At 48.3% G+C, this 22,196-nt stretch overlaps 1 protein-coding gene and 1 long non-coding RNA gene across 2 annotated transcripts in view; one reads left to right on the top strand and one right to left on the bottom strand.

Moving 5' to 3' along the window:
* LOC149458712 (uncharacterized) overlaps positions 1-19,150 on the top strand; it is a 61,788-nt gene extending 42,638 nt beyond the window's left edge. Inside the window, exon 3 of the long non-coding RNA XR_016313389.1 lies at positions 19,011-19,150. This is a non-coding gene — a long non-coding RNA (uncharacterized LOC149458712). The remainder of the gene's footprint in view (positions 1-19,010) is intronic.
* KCNA7 (potassium voltage-gated channel subfamily A member 7) overlaps positions 1-22,196 on the bottom strand; it is a 129,580-nt gene that overhangs the window by 99,816 nt on the left and 7,568 nt on the right. The gene's annotated exons all lie outside the window — the stretch shown is intronic.

Genomic DNA, 22,196 nt, shown 5'->3' with positions numbered 1-22,196 from the left:
TAATTATATATTTAAGTATAATTTATTTATATAATTATTGGATTATTGGTGGTACACTTAGTAATTTATAATATCACATAAGGTTGCATATATTGGAGCGCGGTACAATATTGGTATCTAAAGTTAACATTCATACACCTAGAGAGGGTGTAATAAGTACCTGGCGATCTAATATTTTATGAAATTCATTAAAGCACGCAATGAACTAATTAGTAATACTTCAGTAGTTTACATGTATATTTTTTATATACATTTTTTATGCACGTAATTAATTGATTATAGAGTAAGAAAACTTCTAGTGGCTCACAAGTAATTATTCAATTCTAATTTTACGTTCCTAACCCCAGACACTACTAAACAACTCGTTCACTCCCTTATTATCTCACGTCTGGACTACTGCAACCCCCTTCTCACCAGCCTACCTCATCACAGACTATCCCCGCTTCAGTCTATCCTGAACTCTGTGGCCAGACTCATCCACCTTACCAACCGTTCCGTATCCGCCACCCCCCTCTGTCATTCCCTCCACTGGCTCCCGATTGCACAACCCATTAAATTTAAACTACTAACACAGACATACAAAGCCATTCATAACTGTGCCCCAAACTACCTCACCGACCTGATACCCAAATACCACCCAACCCGTACTCTTCGCACCTCAGAAGACCTCCTACTTTCTAGCTCCCTGGTCTCCACCTCCCACGCCCGACTGCAGGACTTCTCCAGGACTTCCCCCATCCTCTGGAACTCACTACCCTAATCCATCAGACTGTCACCTACCCTCCTCGCCTTTAGGCGCACCCTGAAAACCCATCTCTTCAGGAAAGCCTACCCCACCCTCACCTAACAGCCAATCTCCTACACTCCTCCTACCACTCCATCCCCCACAGCCACTTCCTCCTGTACCACTATCCCCTCCCTCCTAGATTGTAAGCTCGAAAGAGCAGGGCCCTTGACCCCCTCATGTTTTGTTTTGTTACTGTATTGTCTCATGTTCTGTCCCCCACTATAATGTACAGCGCTGAGCAAACCTTTTAGTGCTATATAAATACTGTATAATAATGTGCCTGACCAATGGACTGCAGACTAGGTTCCCCAGAGGCTTTAACGGAAACATAACAGGACAGAACCAGAAGTTGAATAGAGCTTATTCAACAGAAAAAAACTAATTGCTATAAAAACAAAAGGTAAGAAAATGAAGCTAATGTAAAGTAGGGATGTTAAGTGATATCTTGCAGAAATTATTATTGTGAAGTCTGAAATTTAGCAGTCTGGTGAATATGTGATTTGTCCATGCTAGACAAAACAAAAGGTCCACTATAGGAGGAACTGAACTCAAAACGTTAAGATTTGATATGTTATAGGAAACATCTAGAGGTGTTAATTGTTTAGAATTCCGACTGAAAAATACCAGCTCCCTTCCTGGTTAGTAAGCCATGCAGCTGTATATCTTCAGTGTGAATCTAAGACACTGTTTCTTTTGACAGCTATTCTCAGGAGCTATGGAGTGAGATTTGGTGATTTCACTGCTGTAATGCTCACTGTTCTTCCTCCTGGAGGCTTTCATATGAGGAAGCAAAATTGTGACTACTAAGCTGATAACCTCCCCATAGTGATACTCCAACCAGCTGCTGACAAACTTTCCAAACTAAAGTACACTTTATTAAATGATCCTTTTAATATCATAAAGTCCAAATACATTGTTTCATATCTATCAAGCCCCGATGTATGGAATGTGGCTTTAGGCTCTGAAATGCTTTAGCTTTGCATATAATCCTCCTTCAGGTTTTACAATGGAATAAACTTGAATCTGGGCCTGGTGCTTAAATTAGTACTACACCCTTGACAGCCACTGATTTTGAGTTTCCCTATTTTCCTGCACAGCCAGGCAACACACATTTTCCAACTTGTATCCAGATATGAAAAACAGTCCATGGGCTTGTTTTTTTGTATTGCTTGGGGATTTAATTTTATATAGGGAAAAAGGGTTCATGGGATACCCAACTTGACTTGCAGAACATCAAAAATTAGGACAACGTCCTTCTCTGGCACTCTGCAACAACAGATACTTGACTATATTCCCTCTGGAACAGGAACAGTCTTTGTCAAAGTAGGCCCCTCCGAGGAGTCTGCTGTCCCCCCGACTGGATTTTTAGCAAAGTTTTAACTTGTAGATGCTCTCAGTCCCCTTAGTGAAAAACAATACCAGCCTACCTGGCCACAGTATCTTATCCCAAGATAAGGGATTTGGTAAGCAATAAACTGTCCCCTGAAGACTTGCCAAGAACTTGCAGCTAGCAGACTTCTCCCTTATAGGCCCTGGGAGTGTAGAGGTACTCACACTGTCCTTGCCCTGCAGCTGTGGCTAGAACTTCTTTCAGGTCTTCTGCTGGGGTGGTTCTTTTCCATATTATGCAGGCTGTTCTTCCCCGGTGGACTGCAGTGCAGTGGAGCTTAATTTTGCCTCCACCCTCCAACCACCAGACTGGAGGCAGAACTTCCTTCTCCGGGGCACCCTCCTAGGCAACACAGCAGCACCTCAACCATCCATCTTCCATCTGACTCCCCTTGCTGGCCAAACTCTCTCATGTTTATGGGCCAGTCTGCCACACTGCCAGGCCTCCTGCCTGGGATTGCTCAGACTTCCATGAATATGCAGATAAGCTCTTCCTTGCCTCCACCTACTGGCTTCTCCAAGCTTCTAGAGCAGGGGGAGGTACCAGAGAACTGACCTGTACAGCCCTCCAGCCTGACCTGAAAAAAACTCTCTAGCTATACCCAGGCCCTAAACCAACTATGTACACTAGAGGGCGCTACACTTATACAGTGCAGAATAATGCATGGTAAGTCAGTAATTGAGGAAAGTTCAGCTTTGGAAGGACCACAGGCAATACTGGTGAGCTACTATAGCTGGCCATACAATGTAAGATTCCTCTTATTCATCCCTGAAAGCCTGAATGAGAGATATCTATCGATTCTCCAATTCACACTACAAGCATGGATGAAAGAATCTGCAGTGGAAACTAATGTTTTTTGACAGCCAGCACCTGTGGCTATCACACTACATGAACAATGCTTGCATCTGATCAGATGCAGCTGCTGGGGGGGCCGACAGTTTTCCTTCCAGCTCTTTCAATTTTCAGATTGAAGGTTGTTGGAAAGGAGGGTGCTGATAGGGTCACCTACGACTTGACCTTTGGCCAGAACCTGATAAACCAGCCAAAATTCAAGCCATGGTTGACCCTGTTTGTGCCCCCTGCCCCATATCCTTCAATATGAAAATTCTTTCCATGTTGTATGGACAGCTTCAGACCAGGATTGGCAAAAACAGTCATACCGTTTTTGACCTGTATTTGCTATGGATAAATAAACTTGTACTGTGGATTTACTGAAAAATGCTGACTACCTGTGTTTGCATTTTGCTAGACCATAGGAACATTGCCTTGAACCACCTGCAGTCCTTTGCTCTCTGTTTGCCTGTTTTACCCTCTGCTTGCCTGTTTTAGCAGAGGTCCCACAATTTAGTTGTTTGTAAATTACCCTTCCTTTCCTCATTGTTTATACTTATTTTCCATTCAGTCCCCTGCAGCCCTGTTCCCCACCAGAGCATAAAGACCTTGTGTAAATTCCAAGTCAATATAGTCTAAGGAATAGGAAAGCCACCGAAAACTAGAAGGAACAGGGTTATTTACTTTGCTCTAGCAGGTGAACAGAGTAGCAAAGGGAAGGTAAGAATAAGCAATGGAAGGGAAGGCAATGATCTTCATCTGTTTTAATAGAGGTATGGACAGTAGAGATGAGCGAAGAAATGAAAAATTCGATTCGACTGATTCGGCGAATTCGTGGACAATATTCGATTCGAGTCGAATAAATTCGCTGTGAATTTAACTTAAAAAAAGGTGTTTCTAGGCTTCAGAGAGACTTAATATTAGTGCAGAACACTGTACCTTTAATTTAAATGCCCTTGGAGTCTGCTGGGGAAGAGAAATAATACTGTCTGTCAGTATGACATGCAGATGAGTGCCGTCGATCTTAGAATCACTGCACACTTCACTCCTTTGGCCAGTCACGGGGCCAAAACCAGTGTTTGGAGCCACAGTGTGGCGGTGGAGGCAGCAGCAATGGGAGGCCATACAGCAACCTATGACAAAATGGAAACCAGCAGGAGCGTGAGGAGACCTGAAAGTGGCACATGGCAGAGTGGGAGCAATGGGAGGCGGTACAGGGACCCAGGTCACACTATGGGCCCAGCAGCAGCGTGACCAGGCGGTACGGGGGCCCATGGCCGATATGGGGCTTGGTGGCACCTATGGAAGGCCTGTAATCTGCCAGCAACCTATGACAAAATGGACAACCGCAGGAGTGTGAGGAGATTTCAAAGTGGCACATGGCAGAGTGGAAGCAATGGGAGGCCGTACAGGGACCCAGGTCACACTGTGGGACCAGCATCAGCGTGAACAGGCGGTACGGGCGCCCATGGCCGATTTGACCTCATTCATCCCATAGTCCTGCCGACTCACGAATAGCGTGGCCTCCTCAAAGGGCCTGAGCAAGCGCAGGTGTCACACATGAGCTGCCAATGGCTGACATCTAAGTTACACAGGGAGTACCTTTATCCGCTTTTAACATCAGGAAATCTGTGATGGCCTTTAGCTGTTCGTAAAGGCGGTCTAACATATGTAGGGTTGAATTCCACCTTGTTGCAACGTCACAGCATGAGGAGTCGGTACGGGGGCCCATGGCAGATTACATGTCTGGCAGCAGCTATGTGAGGCCCGTAATCTGCCTGCACCCTATGTCAAAAAATTTAACACACCAGCAGTGTGAAGAGACCTGAAAGTGGCACATGGCAGCAGAGTGTGGCGATGGAGACAGCAGCAATGGGAGGCCGTACAGGGACCCATGAGAGACTCTAGACTTGGCAGCAGCATGAGGAGGCGGTATATAGGGGCCCATGGCAGATTAGGGGCCTGGCAGCAGCTATGTGAGGCCCGTAATCTGCCTGCACCCTATGTCCAAAAATTTAACACACCAGCAGTGTGAAGAGACCTGAAAGTGGCACATGGCAGCAGAGTGTGGCGATGGAGACAGCAGCAATGGGAGGCCGTACAGGGACCCATGACAGACTCTGGACTTGGCAGCAGCATGAGGAGGCGGTATATAGGGGCCCATGGCAGATTAGGGGCCTGGCAGCAGCTATGTGAGGCCCGTAATCTGCCTGCACCCTATGTCAAAAAATTTAACACACCAGCAGTGTGAAGAGACCTGAAAGTGGCACATGGCAGCAGAGTGTGGCGATGGAGACAGCAGCAATGGGAGGCCGTACAGGGACCCATGAGAGACTCTAGACTTGGCAGCAGCATGAGGAGGCGGTATATAGGGGCCCATGGCAGATTAGGGGCCTGGCAGCAGCTATGTGAGGCCCGTAATCTGCCTGCACCCTATGTCAAAAAATTTAACACACCAGCAGTGTGAAGAGACCTGAAAGTGGCACATGGCAGCAGAGTGTGGCGATGGAGACAGCAGCAATGGGAGGCCGTACAGGGACCCATGACAGACTCTAGACTTGGCAGCAGCATGAGGAGGCGGTATATAGGGGCCCATGGCAGATTAGGGGCCTGGCAGCAGCTATGTGAGGCCCGTAATCTGCCTGCACCCTATGTCAAAAAATTAAACACACCAGCAGTGTGAAGAGACCTGAAAGTGGCACATGGCAGCAGAGTGTGGCGATGGAGACAGCAGCAATGGGAGGCCGTACAGGGACCCATGACAGACTCTGGACTTGGCAGCAGCATGAGGAGGCGGTATATAGGGGCCCATGGCAGATTAGGGGCCTGGCAGCAGCTATGTGAGGCCCGTAATCTGCCTGCACCCTATGTCAAAAAATTTAACACACCAGCAGTGTGAAGAGACCTGAAAGTGGCACATGGCAGCAGAGTGTGGCGATGGAGACAGCAGCAATGGGAGGCCGTACAGGGACCCATGAGAGACTCTAGACTTGGCAGCAGCATGAGGAGGCGGTATATAGGGGCCCATGGCAGATTAGGGGCCTGGCAGCAGCTATGTGAGGCCCGTAATCTGCCTGCACCCTATGTCAAAAAATTTAACACACCAGCAGTGTGAAGAGACCTGAAAGTGGCACATGGCAGCAGAGTGTGGCGATGGAGACAGCAGCAATGGGAGGCCGTACAGGGACCCATGAGAGACTCTAGACTTGGCAGCAGCATGAGGAGGCGGTATATAGGGGCCCATGGCAGATTAGGGGCCTGGCAGCAGCTATGTGAGGCCCGTAATCTGCCTGCACCCTATGTCAAAAAATTAAACACACCAGCAGTGTGAAGAGACCTGAAAGTGGCACATGGCAGCAGAGTGTGGCGATGGAGACAGCAGCAATGGGAGGCCTTACAGGGACCCATGACAGACTCTGGACTTGGCAGCAGCATGAGGAGGCGGTATATAGGGGCCCATGGCAGATTAGGGGCCTGGCAGCAGCTATGTGAGGCCCGTAATCTGCCTGCACCCTATGTCTAAAAATTTAACACACCAGCAGTGTGAAGAGACCTGAAAGTGGCACATGGCAGCAGAGTGTGGCGATGGAGACAGCAGCAATGGGAGGCCGTACAGGGACCCATGACAGACTCTAGACTTGGCAGCAGCATGAGGAGGCGGTATATAGGGGCCCATGGCAGATTAGGGGCCTGGCAGCAGCTATGTGAGGCCCGTAATCTGCCTGCACCCTATGTCAAAAAATTAAACACACCAGCAGTGTGAAGAGACCTGAAAGTGGCACATGGCAGCAGAGTGTGGCGATGGAGACAGCAGCAATGGGAGGCCGTACAGGGACCCATGAGAGACTCTGGACTTGGCAGCAGCATGAGGAGGCGGTATATAGGGGCCCATGGCAGATTAGGGGCCTGGCAGCAGCTATGTGAGGCCCGTAATCTGCCTGCACCCTATGTCAAAAAATTAAACACACCAGCAGTGTGAAGAGACCTGAAAGTGGCACATGGCAGCAGAGTGTGGCGATGGAGACAGCAGCAATGGGAGGCCGTACAGGGACCCATGAGAGACTCTAGACTTGGCAGCAGCATGAGGAGGCGGTATATAGGGGCCCATGGCAGATTAGGGGCCTGGCAGCAGCTATGTGAGGCCCGTAATCTGCCTGCACCCTATGTCAAAAAATTTAACACACCAGCAGTGTGAAGAGACCTGAAAGTGGCACATGGCAGCAGAGTGTGGCGATGGAGACAGCAGCAATGGGAGGCCGTACAGGGACCCATGAGAGACTCTAGACTTGGCAGCAGCATGAGGAGGCGGTATATAGGGGCCCATGGCAGATTAGGGGCCTGGCAGCAGCTATGTGAGGCCCGTAATCTGCCTGCACCCTATGTCAAAAAATTTAACACACCAGCAGTGTGAAGAGACCTGAAAGTGGCACATGGCAGCAGAGTGTGGCGATGGAGACAGCAGCAATGGGAGGCCGTACAGGGACCCATGACAGACTCTAGACTTGGCAGCAGCATGAGGAGGCGGTATATAGGGGCCCATGGCAGATTAGGGGCCTGGCAGCAGCTATGTGAGGCCCGTAATCTGCCTGCACCCTATGTCAAAAAATTTAACACACCAGCAGTGTGAAGAGACCTGAAAGTGGCACATGGCAGCAGAGTGTGGCGATGGAGACAGCAGCAATGGGAGGCCGTACAGGGACCCATGACAGACTCTAGACTTGGCAGCAGCATGAGGAGGCGGTATATAGGGGCCCATGGCAGATTAGGGGCCTGGCAGCAGCTATGTGAGGCCCGTAATCTGCCTGCACCCTATGTCAAAAAATTTAACACACCAGCAGTGTGAAGAGACCTGAAAGTGGCACATGGCAGCAGAGTGTGGCGATGGAGACAGCAGCAATGGGAGGCCGTACAGGGACCCATGAGAGACTCTAGACTTGGCAGCAGCATGAGGAGGCGGTATATAGGGGCCCATGGCAGATTAGGGGCCTGGCAGCAGCTATGTGAGGCCCGTAATCTGCCTGCACCCTATGTCAAAAAATTTAACACACCAGCAGTGTGAAGAGACCTGAAAGTGGCACATGGCAGCAGAGTGTGGCGATGGAGACAGCAGCAATGGGAGGCCGTACAGGGACCCATGAGAGACTCTAGACTTGGCAGCAGCATGAGGAGGCGGTATATAGGGGCCCATGGCAGATTAGGGGCCTGGCAGCAGCTATGTGAGGCCCGTAATCTGCCTGCACCCTATGTCAAAAAATTAAACACACCAGCAGTGTGAAGAGACCTGAAAGTGGCACATGGCAGCAGAGTGTGGCGATGGAGACAGCAGCAATGGGAGGCCGTACAGGGACCCATGACAGACTCTGGACTTGGCAGCAGCATGAGGAGGCGGTATATAGGGGCCCATGGCAGATTAGGGGCCTGGCAGCAGCTATGTGAGGCCCGTAATCTGCCTGCACCCTATGTCAAAAAATTTAACACACCAGCAGTGTGAAGAGACCTGAAAGTGGCACATGGCAGCAGAGTGTGGCGATGGAGACAGCAGCAATGGGAGGCCGTACAGGGACCCATGAGAGACTCTAGACTTGGCAGCAGCATGAGGAGGCGGTATATAGGGGCCCATGGCAGATTAGGGGCCTGGCAGCAGCTATGTGAGGCCCGTAATCTGCCTGCACCCTATGTCAAAAAATTTAACACACCAGCAGTGTGAAGAGACCTGAAAGTGGCACATGGCAGCAGAGTGTGGCGATGGAGACAGCAGCAATGGGAGGCCGTACAGGGACCCATGAGAGACTCTAGACTTGGCAGCAGCATGAGGAGGCGGTATATAGGGGCCCATGGCAGATTAGGGGCCTGGCAGCAGCTATGTGAGGCCCGTAATCTGCCTGCACCCTATGTCAAAAAATTTAACACACCAGCAGTGTGAAGAGACCTGAAAGTGGCACATGGCAGCAGAGTGTGGCGATGGAGACAGCAGCAATGGGAGGCCGTACAGGGACCCATGACAGACTCTAGACTTGGCAGCAGCATGAGGAGGCGGTATATAGGGGCCCATGGCAGATTAGGGGCCTGGCAGCAGCTATGTGAGGCCCGTAATCTGCCTGCACCCTATGTCAAAAAATTTAACACACCAGCAGTGTGAAGAGACCTGAAAGTGGCACATGGCAGCAGAGTGTGGCGATGGAGACAGCAGCAATGGGAGGCCGTACAGGGACCCATGACAGACTCTAGACTTGGCAGCAGCATGAGGAGGCGGTATATAGGGGCCCATGGCAGATTAGGGGCCTGGCAGCAGCTATGTGAGGCCCGTAATCTGCCTGCACCCTATGTCAAAAAATTTAACACACCAGCAGTGTGAAGAGACCTGAAAGTGGCACATGGCAGCAGAGTGTGGCGATGGAGACAGCAGCAATGGGAGGCCGTACAGGGACCCATGAGAGACTCTAGACTTGGCAGCAGCATGAGGAGGCGGTATATAGGGGCCCATGGCAGATTAGGGGCCTGGCAGCAGCTATGTGAGGCCCGTAATCTGCCTGCACCCTATGTCAAAAAATTTAACACACCAGCAGTGTGAAGAGACCTGAAAGTGGCACATGGCAGCAGAGTGTGGCGATGGAGACAGCAGCAATGGGAGGCCGTACAGGGACCCATGAGAGACTCTGGACTTGGCAGCAGCATGAGGAGGCGGTATATAGGGGCCCATGGCAGATTAGGGGCCTGGCAGCAGCTATGTGAGGCCCGTAATCTGCCTGCACCCTATGTCAAAAAATTTAACACACCAGCAGTGTGAAGAGACCTGAAAGTGGCACATGGCAGCAGAGTGTGGCGATGGAGACAGCAGCAATGGGAGGCCGTACAGGGACCCATGAGAGACTCTAGACTTGGCAGCAGCATGAGGAGGCGGTATATAGGGGCCCATGGCAGATTAGGGGCCTGGCAGCAGCTATGTGAGGCCCGTAATCTGCCTGCACCCTATGTCAAAAAATTTAACACACCAGCAGTGTGAAGAGACCTGAAAGTGGCACATGGCAGCAGAGTGTGGCGATGGAGACAGCAGCAATGGGAGGCCGTACAGGGACCCATGAGAGACTCTAGACTTGGCAGCAGCATGAGGAGGCGGTATATAGGGGCCCATGGCAGATTAGGGGCCTGGCAGCAGCTATGTGAGGCCCGTAATCTGCCTGCACCCTATGTCAAAAAATTTAACACACCAGCAGTGTGAAGAGACCTGAAAGTGGCACATGGCAGCAGAGTGTGGCGATGGAGACAGCAGCAATGGGAGGCCGTACAGGGACCCATGACAGACTCTAGACTTGGCAGCAGCATGAGGAGGCGGTATATAGGGGCCCATGGCAGATTAGGGGCCTGGCAGCAGCTATGTGAGGCCCGTAATCTGCCTGCACCCTATGTCAAAAAATTTAACACACCAGCAGTGTGAAGAGACCTGAAAGTGGCACATGGCAGCAGAGTGTGGCGATGGAGACAGCAGCAATGGGAGGCCGTACAGGGACCCATGACAGACTCTAGACTTGGCAGCAGCATGAGGAGGCGGTATATAGGGGCCCATGGCAGATTAGGGGCCTGGCAGCAGCTATGTGAGGCCCGTAATCTGCCTGCACCCTATGTCAAAAAATTAAACACACCAGCAGTGTGAAGAGACCTGAAAGTGGCACATGGCAGCAGAGTGTGGCGATGGAGACAGCAGCAATGGGAGGCCATACAGGGACCCATGACAGACTCTGGACTTGGCAGCAGCATGAGGAGGCGGTATATAGGGGCCCATGGCAGATTAGGGGCCTGGCAGCAGCTATAGGAGGCCCGTAATCTGCCAGCACCCTATGTCAAAAAATTAAACACACCAGCAGTGTGAGGAGACCTGAAAGTGGCACATGTTTGAGGCATGATTCATGGCGGATTTAGTCAGTTGTGTCAGGAACTGGTGGTTTGAAATCCAGACTAATCCACGCCTGATTCATTTTCACAAACGTGAGTCTCTCCACACTTTGGGTGGACAGTCGTGTCCTCCGCGGAGTTACAATACCTCCTGCCGCACTAAACACGCGCTCCGATGCCACGCTACTGGCCGGGCATGACAGCCTTTCAAGGGCAAATTCAGCTAGTTGGGGCCAAAGGTCAAGTTTCGTTGCCCAGTAGTCAAGGGGATTGTCTACCTCGGTTGGCAGGGTGCTGTCCAAGTAGGCCCAAGCCTGTTGTTTGAGCTCCTGCTCCAGGTCCACCTGATGCTGCTGCTGCTGCTGCGGCTGGTTAGTAGTTTCCTCACTGCGCTGGTGAAGAAAGCTACTCATCATCGACTGCAGACTGAGGCAGCCACTGCTGGTGGAGCTGCCACTGCTCCTACCACCCCACCCCTCCCCTGCTGCCATGCCAGCGGAACGCGAGCGCACAGGGCCCACAGTGTCTGAGGATGGACGTTGGCGCACAAAGGCAGAGACCAACTGACTACATAGGTGGTTTTTATAGTACGTAATTTTGGCCTCCCTCTCAGCAGGTGTGAAAAAGGCCACCATTTTGGACCGGTAGCGAGGGTCCAACAAGGTGGACAGCCAAAAGTCATCCCTCTGTCTGATGGTTATTATTCGGCTGTCGCTACGCAAGCAACCGAGCATGCTATGGGCCATTTGTGCCAAGGAATGCGAGGGACTCCCTGCCTCCATCTCCACAGCATACTGCCACGGTGCGTCTGGGTCCTCTGTCTCCTCCTCCTCCTCCTCTACCAGATGCTCCTGCTCCTCCACTCCTGTCCGCTGAGTGGAAAAACCACCCATTTCACTCAATAATTCCTGAGCACAAATGTCCTCCTCTACCTCCTCCTCTTCTTCCTGTCCTGCCCCCACAGGGGTCATGTGGCGTTGAGATCTGTGCGCCACGTCTACCGCACCCTGACCAGCCATTGTTAACAGCATTTGTTCCAGGACGTGCAACAGAGGAATGACGTCGTTCATCCCATAGTCCTGCCGACTCACGAATAGCGTGGCCTCCTCAAAGGGCCTGAGCAAGCGGCAGGTGTCACGCATGAGCTGCCAATGGCTGACATCTAAGTTACACAGGGGAGTACCTTTATCCGCTTGTAACATCAGGAAATCGGTGATGGCCTTTCGCTGCTCGTAAAGGCGGTCTAACATGTGTAGGGTTGAATTCCACCTTGTTGCAACGTCGCAGATCAGGCGATGCTGTGGAATTCCGTTCTGCCGCTGCAGCTCAATGAGGGTGTTCTTTGCGGTGTAGGAATGGCTGAAATGCATGCACAGTTTACGTGACATTTTAAGGATGTCTTGCAGTGGGATGGTGGATTTTAGGAACCGCTTGACAACCAGATTGAACACGTGAGCCATGCATGGCGCATGGCACAACCTTCCTTGACGCAGAGCAGACACCATGTTCTTTCCGTTGTCAGTCAACATGGTTCCGATTTTTAGTTTGCGCGGAGACAGCCATCTGTCGATTTCTCTGTTCATTACACTCAGCAGTTCCTCCCCTGTGTGACTACGTTCGCCAAGGCATACCAGGTGCAGCACAGCGTGACACCGTTGCGCCCTGCACATGTGATATGCCGGTCGGGTAATGGGACTTGGCACGGGGGTGGCGGCTGAGGACACGGCGGAAAAAGAGGTGGTAGAGGCGGACATGCTTGCTGGACCAAGGACGTGCAAACGTGGAGGCAAAAGCGTCGTGACCTGTCCAAGTTGCTGGTGCGGCTGTGCCGGCACCACGTTCACCCAGTGGGCCGTAAATGACATGTACTGTCCCTGACCGTAGTTACAGCTCCACACGTCGGCGCTGCCGTGCACTTTGGCAGAGACCGACATGCTCAAAGACTGGCCCACCATCTCTTCTACATGTGAATGCAGGGCTGGCACTGCCTTTTGGGCAAAGAAATGACGGCTTGGCACTCTCCACCGCGGCGCGGCACAAGCCATCATTTCTCGGAAAGGTGCTGAGTCCACCAGTTGGAAAGGGAGGGACTGCAGCACCAGCAACTTGGACAGGAGGACGTTCAGCTTTTGCACCGTCGGGTGCGTGCTCGCAAACTGTTGTCTCTTGGATACGGATTCCAAGAAAGACTGTTGACGGAATCCGAGAAGAGGAGTAGCAGGAGAAGGAGCATCTGAACGAGCGGAAGATGCCAATGAGCGACAACTCCCCTCAGCAGAGGTGTTGGAGCCTTGACTGGCTGATAGAGGGCGATTGACGACGTCGGGTGACGGAGCAAGTAACGGAGCGGGTGATGGAGCGGGGGCTGGGGCAGGCAGAACCGCCGTATGTTTATCACGGTTTTCCCAGGCCACCGAATGGTGACGCTGCATATGCTGACGCAACGCTGTAGTCCCAACATGGGCCCCCTGGCCACGCTTGCATTTCTGGCCACATAGTCGACATACGGCTACGTTTACTTCCTCGGGCGGCTTGAGGAAAAATTGCCACACCACCGAGTAGGAAACTTTGCCCCCGCTACTCTTCACTGGCTGACTGCTACTTCCTCCGTGCGCAACGGCACCACTACTGGCCGTGGTGGTAGGCTGCAGTGGAGCTGGTGCTCTACTCCGTGGACGTTTGGCTCCACTGACACTGATGCGACCCTGCTGCTGTCTCCTGGGCAACCCACCGACTGTTTTGCTCGCTGCCAAGCTGCCACCCTCTTCTCCTGATGATGCGGAAGAAATTGCCTGATGACGACGAGGCTGCCAAGTGCGATCAACCTCCTCATCATCAAGTAGGGTCTCCGCCTCACTACTAGCCCCCTCGGCTGCGTCTGGGTCAGGAGACAGACCTGTCTCTAGACCGGCTACCGAGCCACTCTCCTCGCCAGTACTTGTTCGCTTGGCTGCTGAAAAGGCCGATGTCTCCCCCCGTTCCTGACCGCCCTCTGTTAGCTCTTCCTCACTGTACAGTGGGGCTGAGCCCACAGCATGCGATACTTCGCTTGGTGAGGGAACAGCAAAGGACAGGGGCAGGTAGAGGACACGTGATTTCAGTGGGCTTGGTCCCGGGCCATGCCAACTAACGGTTGTGTCTGACGTACCCACCGACCGTTGGCTGTAGGTGTCAGAGGTGACCTGGGAAGAGGAAGACGACCGAGCCAACCAATCAATGACGGCAGGGTTGTCGGTGGAGACACGACCGCTGGATGACACCGGGAGCACTGGCCTCTGGCTGCGAATACTGCTGCCTCGACCCCTTCCTCTGCTGCCACGTCTGCTCGCTCCTAAAACATTGCCTCCTCTGCCACTCCTCTGCATGTTGTCTGACATACTATTTAATTCAACGATTAGGTGTCCCTGAGTAACAATTCTCTGGCACTCAGTAACAATTCTGTCTGTCCCTGAGTATGAATTCTGTGGCCCTGAGTAACAATTATGTGTCTGTGCGAGTAACAATTCTGTGTCTGTGCGAGTAACAATTCTGTGTCTGTGCAAGTAACAATTTTGTGTCTGTGCGAGTAACAATTCTCTGGCACTCAGTAACAATTCTGTCTGTCCCTGAGTAACAATTCTCTGGCACTCAGTAACAATTCTGTCTGTCCCTGAGTATGAATTCTGTGGCCCTGAGTAACAATTCTGTGTCTGTGCGAGTAACAATTCTGTGTCTGTGCAAGTAACAATTTTGTGTCTGTGCGAGTAACAATTCTCTGGCACTCAGTAACAATTCTGTCTGTCCCTGAGTAACAATTCTCTGGCACTCAGTAACAATTCTGTCTGTCCCTGAGTATGAATTCTGTGGCCCTGAGTAACAATTCTGTGTCTGTGCGAGTAACAATTCTGTGTCTGTGCAAGTAACAATTTTGTGTCTGTGCGAGTAACAATTCTCTGGCACTCAGTAACAATTCTGTCTGTCCCTGAGTAACAATTCTCTGGCACTCAGTAACAATTCTGTCTGTCCCTGAGTAACAATTCTCTGGCACTCAGTAACAATTCTGTCTATCCCTGAGTATGAATTCTGTGGCCCTGAGTAACAATTCTGTGTCTGTGCGAGTAACAATTCTGTGTCTGTGCAAGTAACAATTTTGTGTCTGTGCGAGTAACAATTCTCTGGCACTCAGTAACAATTCTGTCTGTCCCTGAGTAACAATTCTCTGGCACTCAGTAACAATTCTGTCTGTCCCTGAGTAACAATTCTCTGGCACTCAGTAACAATTCTGTCTGTCCCTGAGTATGAATTCTGTGGCCCTGAGTAACAATTCTGTGTCTGTGCGAGTAACAATTCTGTGTCTGTGCAAGTAACAATTTTGTGTCTGTGCGAGTAACAATTCTCTGGCACTCAGTAACAATTCTGTCTGTCCCTGAGTAACAATTCTCTGGCACTCAGTAACAATTCTGTCTGTCCCAGAGTAACAATTCTCTGGCACTCAGTAACAATTCTGTCTATCCCTGAGTATGAATTCTGTGGCCCTGAGTAACAATTCTGTGTCTGTGCGAGTAACAATTCTGTGTCTGTGCAAGTAACAATTTTGTGTCTGTGCGAGTAACAATTCTCTGGCACTCAGTAACAATTCTGTCTGTCCCTGAGTAACAATTCTCTGGCACTCAGTAACAATTCTGTCTGTCCCTGAGTAACAATTCTCTGGCACTCAGTAACAATTCTGTCTGTCCCTGAGTAACAATTCTCTGGCACTCAGTAACAATTCTGTCTGTCCCTGAGTAACAATTCTCTGGCACTCAGTAACAATTCTGTCTGTCCCTGAGTATGAATTCTGTGGCCCTGAGTAACAATTCTGTGTCTGTGCGAGTAACAATTCTGTGTCTGTGCAAGTAACAATTTTGTGTCTGTGCGAGTAACAAATCTCTGGCACTCAGTAACAATTCTGTCTGTCCCTGAGTAACAATTCTCTGGCACTCAGTAACAATTCTGTCTGTCCCTGAGTAACAATTCTCTGGCACTCAGTAACAATTCTGTCTGTCCCTGAGTATGAATTCTGTGGCCCTGAGTAACAATTCTGTGTCTGTGCGAGTAACAATTCTGTGTCTGTGCAAGTAACAATTTTGTGTCTGTGCGAGTAACAATTCTCTGGCACTCAGTAACAATTCTGTCTGTCCCTGAGTAACAATTCTCTGGCACTCAGTAACAATTCTGTCTGTCCCTGAGTAACAATTCTCTGGCACTCAGTAACAATTCTGTCTGTCCCTGAGTAACAATTCTCTGGCACTCAGTAACAATTCTGTCTGTCCCTGAGTAACAATTCTCTGGCACTCAGTAACAATTCTGTCTGTCCCTGAGTATGAATTCTGTGGCCCTGAGTAACAATTCTGTGTCTGTGCGAGTAACAATTCTGTGTCTGTGCAAGTAACAATTTTGTGTCTGTGCGAGTAACAAATCTCTGGCACTCAGTAACAATTCTGTCTGTCCCTGAGTAACAATTCTCTGGCACTCAGTAACAATTCTGTCTGTCCCTGAGTAACAATTCTCTGGCACTCAGTAACAATTCTGTCTGTCCCTGAGTATGAATTCTGTGGCCCTGAGTAACAATTCTGTGTCTGTGCGAGTAACAATTCTGTGTCTGTGCAAGTAACAATTTTGTGTCTGTGCGAGTAACAATTCTCTGGCACTCAGTAACAATTCTGTCTGTCCCTGAGTAACAATTCTCTGGCACTCAGTAACAATTCTGTCTGTCCCTGAGTAACAATTCTCTGGCACTCAGTAACAATTCTGTCTATCCCTGAGTATGAATTCTGTGGCCCTGAGTAACAATTCTGTGTCTGTGCGAGTAACAATTCTGTGTCTGTGCAAGTAACAATTTTGTGTCTGTGCGAGTAACAATTCTCTGGCACTCAGTAACAATTCTGTCTGTCCCTGAGTAACAATTCTCTGGCACTCAGTAACAATTCTGTCTGTCCCTGAGTAACAATTCTCTGGCACTCAGTAACAATTCTGTCTGTCCCTGAGTATGAATTCTGTGGCCCTGAGTAACAATTCTGTGTCTGTGCGAGTAACAATTCTGTGTCTGTGCAAGTAACAATTTTGTGTCTGTGCGAGTAACAATTCTCTGGCACTCAGTAACAATTCTGTCTGTCCCTGAGTAACAATTCTCTGGCACTCAGTAACAATTCTGTCTGTCCCTGAGTAACAATTCTCTGGCACTCAGTAACAATTCTGTCTGTCCCTGAGTATGAATTCTGTGGCCCTGAGTAACAATTCTGTGTCTGTGCGAGTAACAATTCTGTGTCTGTGCAAGTAACAATTTTGTGTCTGTGCGAGTAACAATTCTCTGGCACTCAGTAACAATTCTGTCTGTCCCTGAGTAACAATTCTCTGGCACTCAGTAACAATTCTGTCTGTCCCTGAGTAACAATTCTCTGGCACTCAGTAACAATTCTGTCTGTCCCTGAGTAACAATTCTCTGGCACTCAGTAACAATTCTGTCTGTCCCTGAGTAACAATTCTCTGGCACTCAGTAACAATTCTGTCTGTCCCTGAGTAACAATTCTCTGGCACTCAGTAACAATTCTGTCTGTCCCTGAGTAACAATTCTCTGGCACTCAGTAACAATTCTGTCTGTCCCTGAGTAACAATTCTCTGGCACTCAGTAACAATTCTGTCTGTCCCTGAGTAACAATTCTGTCTGTCCCTGAGAATGAATTCTGTGGCCCTGAGTAAGAATTCTCTGGCACTCAGTAACAATTCTGTCTGTCCCTGAGTAACAATTCTCTGGCACTCAGTAACAATTCTGTCTGTCCCTGAGTAAAAATTCTGTGGCCCTAATAACGTTTCTGTGGCCCTAAGTAACAATTCTCTGGCACTGAGTAACAATTCTGTCTGTCCCTGAGTATGAATTCTGTGGCCCTAACTAGCGTTTCTTTGTCCCTAAATAACGATTCTGTGGCCCTCATTAACAAGTCTGTGTCCCTGAGTAATGGTTCTCTGTCCCTAAGTAACTTCTCTCTGTCCCCAATTCTCGTTTCTGTGGCCCTAACTCTGTCCCTGTCCCTAGTACAGAGCGGTCTGCCTCTGTTCAATGACTGCAGGCAAATGAAGATTTCCAAAATGGCCGCTATATATACCTCGACCATTACACAGTGCTGGCTGGCTGGCTGCTGATTGGCTGATGCGATCACATGTCGTTGAGGAATGCATTATGGGGCAGCGCGCCTTGTCTGCGCGCCTTCCCCGACATCCCCGCTCCGTCGCCGCACATGTCAGCCGCCATTTTCGGAAAAATTTCGATTCGCGCGTCCGAATTAGGCTGTTTTTCGGATTCGGCACGAATCGAAATTTTTCCGATATTCGACTCGAATTCCACTTCGGATACTTCGATTCGCTCATCTCTAATGGACAGCATAAGAGAAAGAGGGGCAAATGGGGTGAGAAGGTAAGATAAGCATTTTATTCTGTACAGAACGAAGTATGAGCTCACAGATGATAAAAGGGTATGAAAAACAGTGACATATAGGCCCCAGGATGTTCTGTGCACCTCTCACCCATAGCTAGAGTATACTTTTATGCTTCCAATTTGGTACATCGTGTATGATGAGATAGCATGGGACCCTTGCTCCTATTTTCACAAGGCCCAGAACAGCTTAAAGTGGAACTTTAGTCAAAAAATAAAGTCCTGTTAGATCAGTTCAGGCTGGCCTCTTTTGCAGGTATAGCTAAAACAATAAAAATATACTCTTTACAATTTAGTAATACACTGTTTAACCCTGCTCTATACATGCTCAGGTGCTCTCTAATTTTAGGCACTGTGCCGAATTTGTAGAGGCCAGTCTTCTGACAGCCTAAAGGTTTACTGCTGCTCCGAACTCTGGGCTTCAGTAAAATGGCAGCCTACAGCAAGAAGAAACAGGAGCAATGCTGGAGGCACTTTACAGCACACACTAATTTTGGTAGCATAATTAATTATGTGGAATGTAAGTTTCTTGCTAAAGAACATTATTGTTTATCAAGTTGTTATGGGCTACGTTCCACTTTAGCTATACCTTTGTATAACACTTTTTGTTTAAAAGAACTGTTACTTGTATTGTGACTTTTTCATGTGATCATTTATTATGTTAGGTGAAAGCTATGCGGGATACTCTGCCCTGGCTCCAATTACTCCACACTTGTCACAGCTATATCTTAGCCAGCATTTCTTTTTTTGACACTGAAGTTGAAGAGATAATCCATGTATCTGAAACCCTTCACATTTTGGTAAGTCAATGCTAATGAATAAGGTGTAAACACATTTGGACTTTTATGTTAAAATTTCACCTCTTCTCTTCACAATCACAAATGTGCTTCTATAAATCAGCATTGTGAGCAGTTTTAAAGGATGATTCCTTGTTTCTCAGTTGTGTGTGAAAGATACCCTCACCCCTTGGTCTCTGATAATGGTGTGTTCCCCCTGGTCATCACAAGTTTGGTCCATCTCAATGTTTCTTTCTGGTGTCCCCATATCAATAGCCCAACATGAGGATCTCTGCATTCAATGTTTAATAAGTTTTGATTGTAATACCTATAAAAGTTGATTACATCTGGGTTATATGACTACCATTGTCCCTTAGTTACCAGCTTTGGGTGGGTTACACTGTATTTCTACTTTTATATGTGCACAGTGAACACAGACAGCATGACGATGATGTAGTCTTAAGGATCAAAGGTGTGTCCATAACTTCCTGTGCTTACAGTAGAGGGTTGGGCAAAACTGGTGTCATTCAACCAGGAAATTGACTTCAACTAATACCAGAACCCTGAGTTTGACACAGTTGTGTGCAAAGAGTAAATGTTAAAATGAAAGCTATAAATATGCTAAAATGAGTGAAAATTGATTCCACACAGTTAACATAGCAGTGAAGCTGGTCTTTAACCCCTTGGCACCAAGCGTCCGCATATATGCGGCCCCACTGGTTTGGGATTTTTTTTCTGTAGGACCACATATGCATACCATATGCACGTTCCCAGCACTGGGAGCTGGGAGCTCTGGGTCCTGTACTAACGGTCACCTGATCGCTGTGATAGCCTCTGACTGGCTATCACAGTGATCAGTTACTGTGAAGCCCGCCCCTCTGTTTTTGTCTCTCTGCGAATGGAGAGGAGAGATACATTGTATCTCTCTCTGTTCACAGAGAGATAAAAATAAAGAACTGTTTGTAAAAAAAATGAAAATAATTAATAATAATAAAAAATAAAGAAAATATACCTAGATCAAGGTTTGATCTAGGTCAATGCCAAGGTTAGTGTAAGGGTCAAAGTTCAAGGTCATGGTCAAAAGTCATGGCCAATTTCTTTTGGGCAGGATTTTTTTATTTTCAATTTTTAAATTATTGTTAGTGTCAGTGTATTTTGGGTAGGATAAAAAAAGCAAAATGTGCACTATTGTTTATGGGCCTTACTACAGATACAAACAACTAACATACACATATGTGGTATCTCTCTGATCGCTAGGAGCAGAATTTATTTTGCGTTGATCTTTGGTGGTAGGTTATGGTAGTAACAAGAAATATACAGCTAAATTAAAAAAATGATTTTTTTTTACTATTTTGGTCCAGTTTTCCTCTGATTAAAAAAATCTGGAAATATCCATTACCATTTACCACAAAATGAAAGCCCAATTTGTCCTGAAAAAAAAACAAGGTATAATCCACCTGTATGCACAAAGTAGTTGTGATGATATATATGGTTTTACTAACACATGTCAAAGTTGCAAAATTCTGCTTAGGCATTAACATTAGTTTCACCATTAGGTGGGAAGGAGTTAAGATAGGGTGAAATCACAGAACTTGGCATGAAATCAAGAGAGCTAAGCTGTAACTGCAGAGAAAAGGAAAGGACCAAAATATATGGTGGAAAACCTCCCCACTATCACTGAGTGTTATAAAAATCTACAGTAGCAGATGAATGGATACATCTACATCCACCCAAACCGAAAATATGAAGTTTGAAAAAAATGTATCCTATAAAAGTTAATTGTAACTTTAACCTCTTCACGCCGGCCGCACACAAATGTGCAGCCTCCCCACGTCTGGGCCTAGACGCCGAGCGGCCGCACATTTGCGTGCAATTAACAAAAAACATATGTACTGAGAGCATGCACCCTGCGCGCTCCCAGCACATATGTCCGCTACTCACGGAAAGGTCCCGGTCTGCTCTTTCGATTGGGACCTTTCCCGATCATGTGACCGCCGTGACGACGCGTCACGGCGGTCACATGATCCCTAAACCCTGCCCGTCCCGCCTTCTGAAACTCTTAAAGGGCCGGGAGGCACCGGCGGGAAGGAGTTAAAAAAGATATATTTTACCCCTTTCATGTGCTAAATATGTAAAGCAGCCTTTCTCTACCTTTCACATTAAGGAGAAACTTTTAATTAATTTTCAGGTCCCAGGCAACCCCTGCTAAAATTAATTTATCAGGGGTCAGTGGGAAGAATGCCTCTTACATTGGTGCTCAGTGAGAAGACTGTTCCTCTTACATTGTTGGCATTTGACGCAAAATCAGATGGGAGGTCAATCAGGCAGAGCTCAAGGAATTTCTAGCAACCTTTGGAGGAACCCTAGGATTCCATGGAACCCTTGTTGAGAATGACTGATGTAGATAATTTAAGTTTAGGACTTGCCAGTGTGCTGCTTCCTGAGTCTTATCACACAGGTAGCAACTTCATTCAGCCCACCTATCACTAGCAGCCGTTTCATATATAGAAAGATAGGGTTCATGATAGGGTGAAGCTGCCTAATTGCTAATGCTTATGACCGGCTCCAAACCAGCATTTATGCTACACAGTGGACATGTGGTTATTGCTGTATGTTCTACTCCAGTTAAAACTAAAAATGAAAGCACACTTTCAGGCAAACCCCCTTTTTAAAAAGAAATTGGCTAGAATGGTGAATAGGTACAAACGTTATCAGGATTTTATTGTGGTCTGTGACCCAATTGAAGAAATGTTCGTTTATTTCCTGTAGGGCCACCTGGGAAAGAAGTAAAGAGAAATTCTCCATCAGAATTCAGACAACAATTAAATCATTTTTGTTTAGTGAGGGTAGTTTAAAACCTATATTTGGTTTTTGGATTTCTGTGTTCTCCGAGAAGTGAAAGGATATACTGGCACACAGAAAGCAATAAAAAGTCTGACAGAGGTTATACCCTTCCGGACTCTACCCTTATGGAATATGTTGGTTAGAGTTGGGATTTAGGCTTTGAGCAAATAAAGGCACATTCTGCCTGTCCCAGACCTTCAGTGTGTCCTCCAGGCATTGCTGTAGTTAATA

This window comes from Staurois parvus, unplaced genomic scaffold, assembly GCF_062004578.1.
Source record: "Staurois parvus isolate SC_StPar_1 unplaced genomic scaffold, SC_StPar_1.0 ptg000279l, whole genome shotgun sequence".
NCBI lineage: Eukaryota > Metazoa > Chordata > Amphibia > Anura > Ranidae > Staurois > Staurois parvus.
This window is presented reverse-complemented; position numbering and strand designations above follow the sequence as displayed.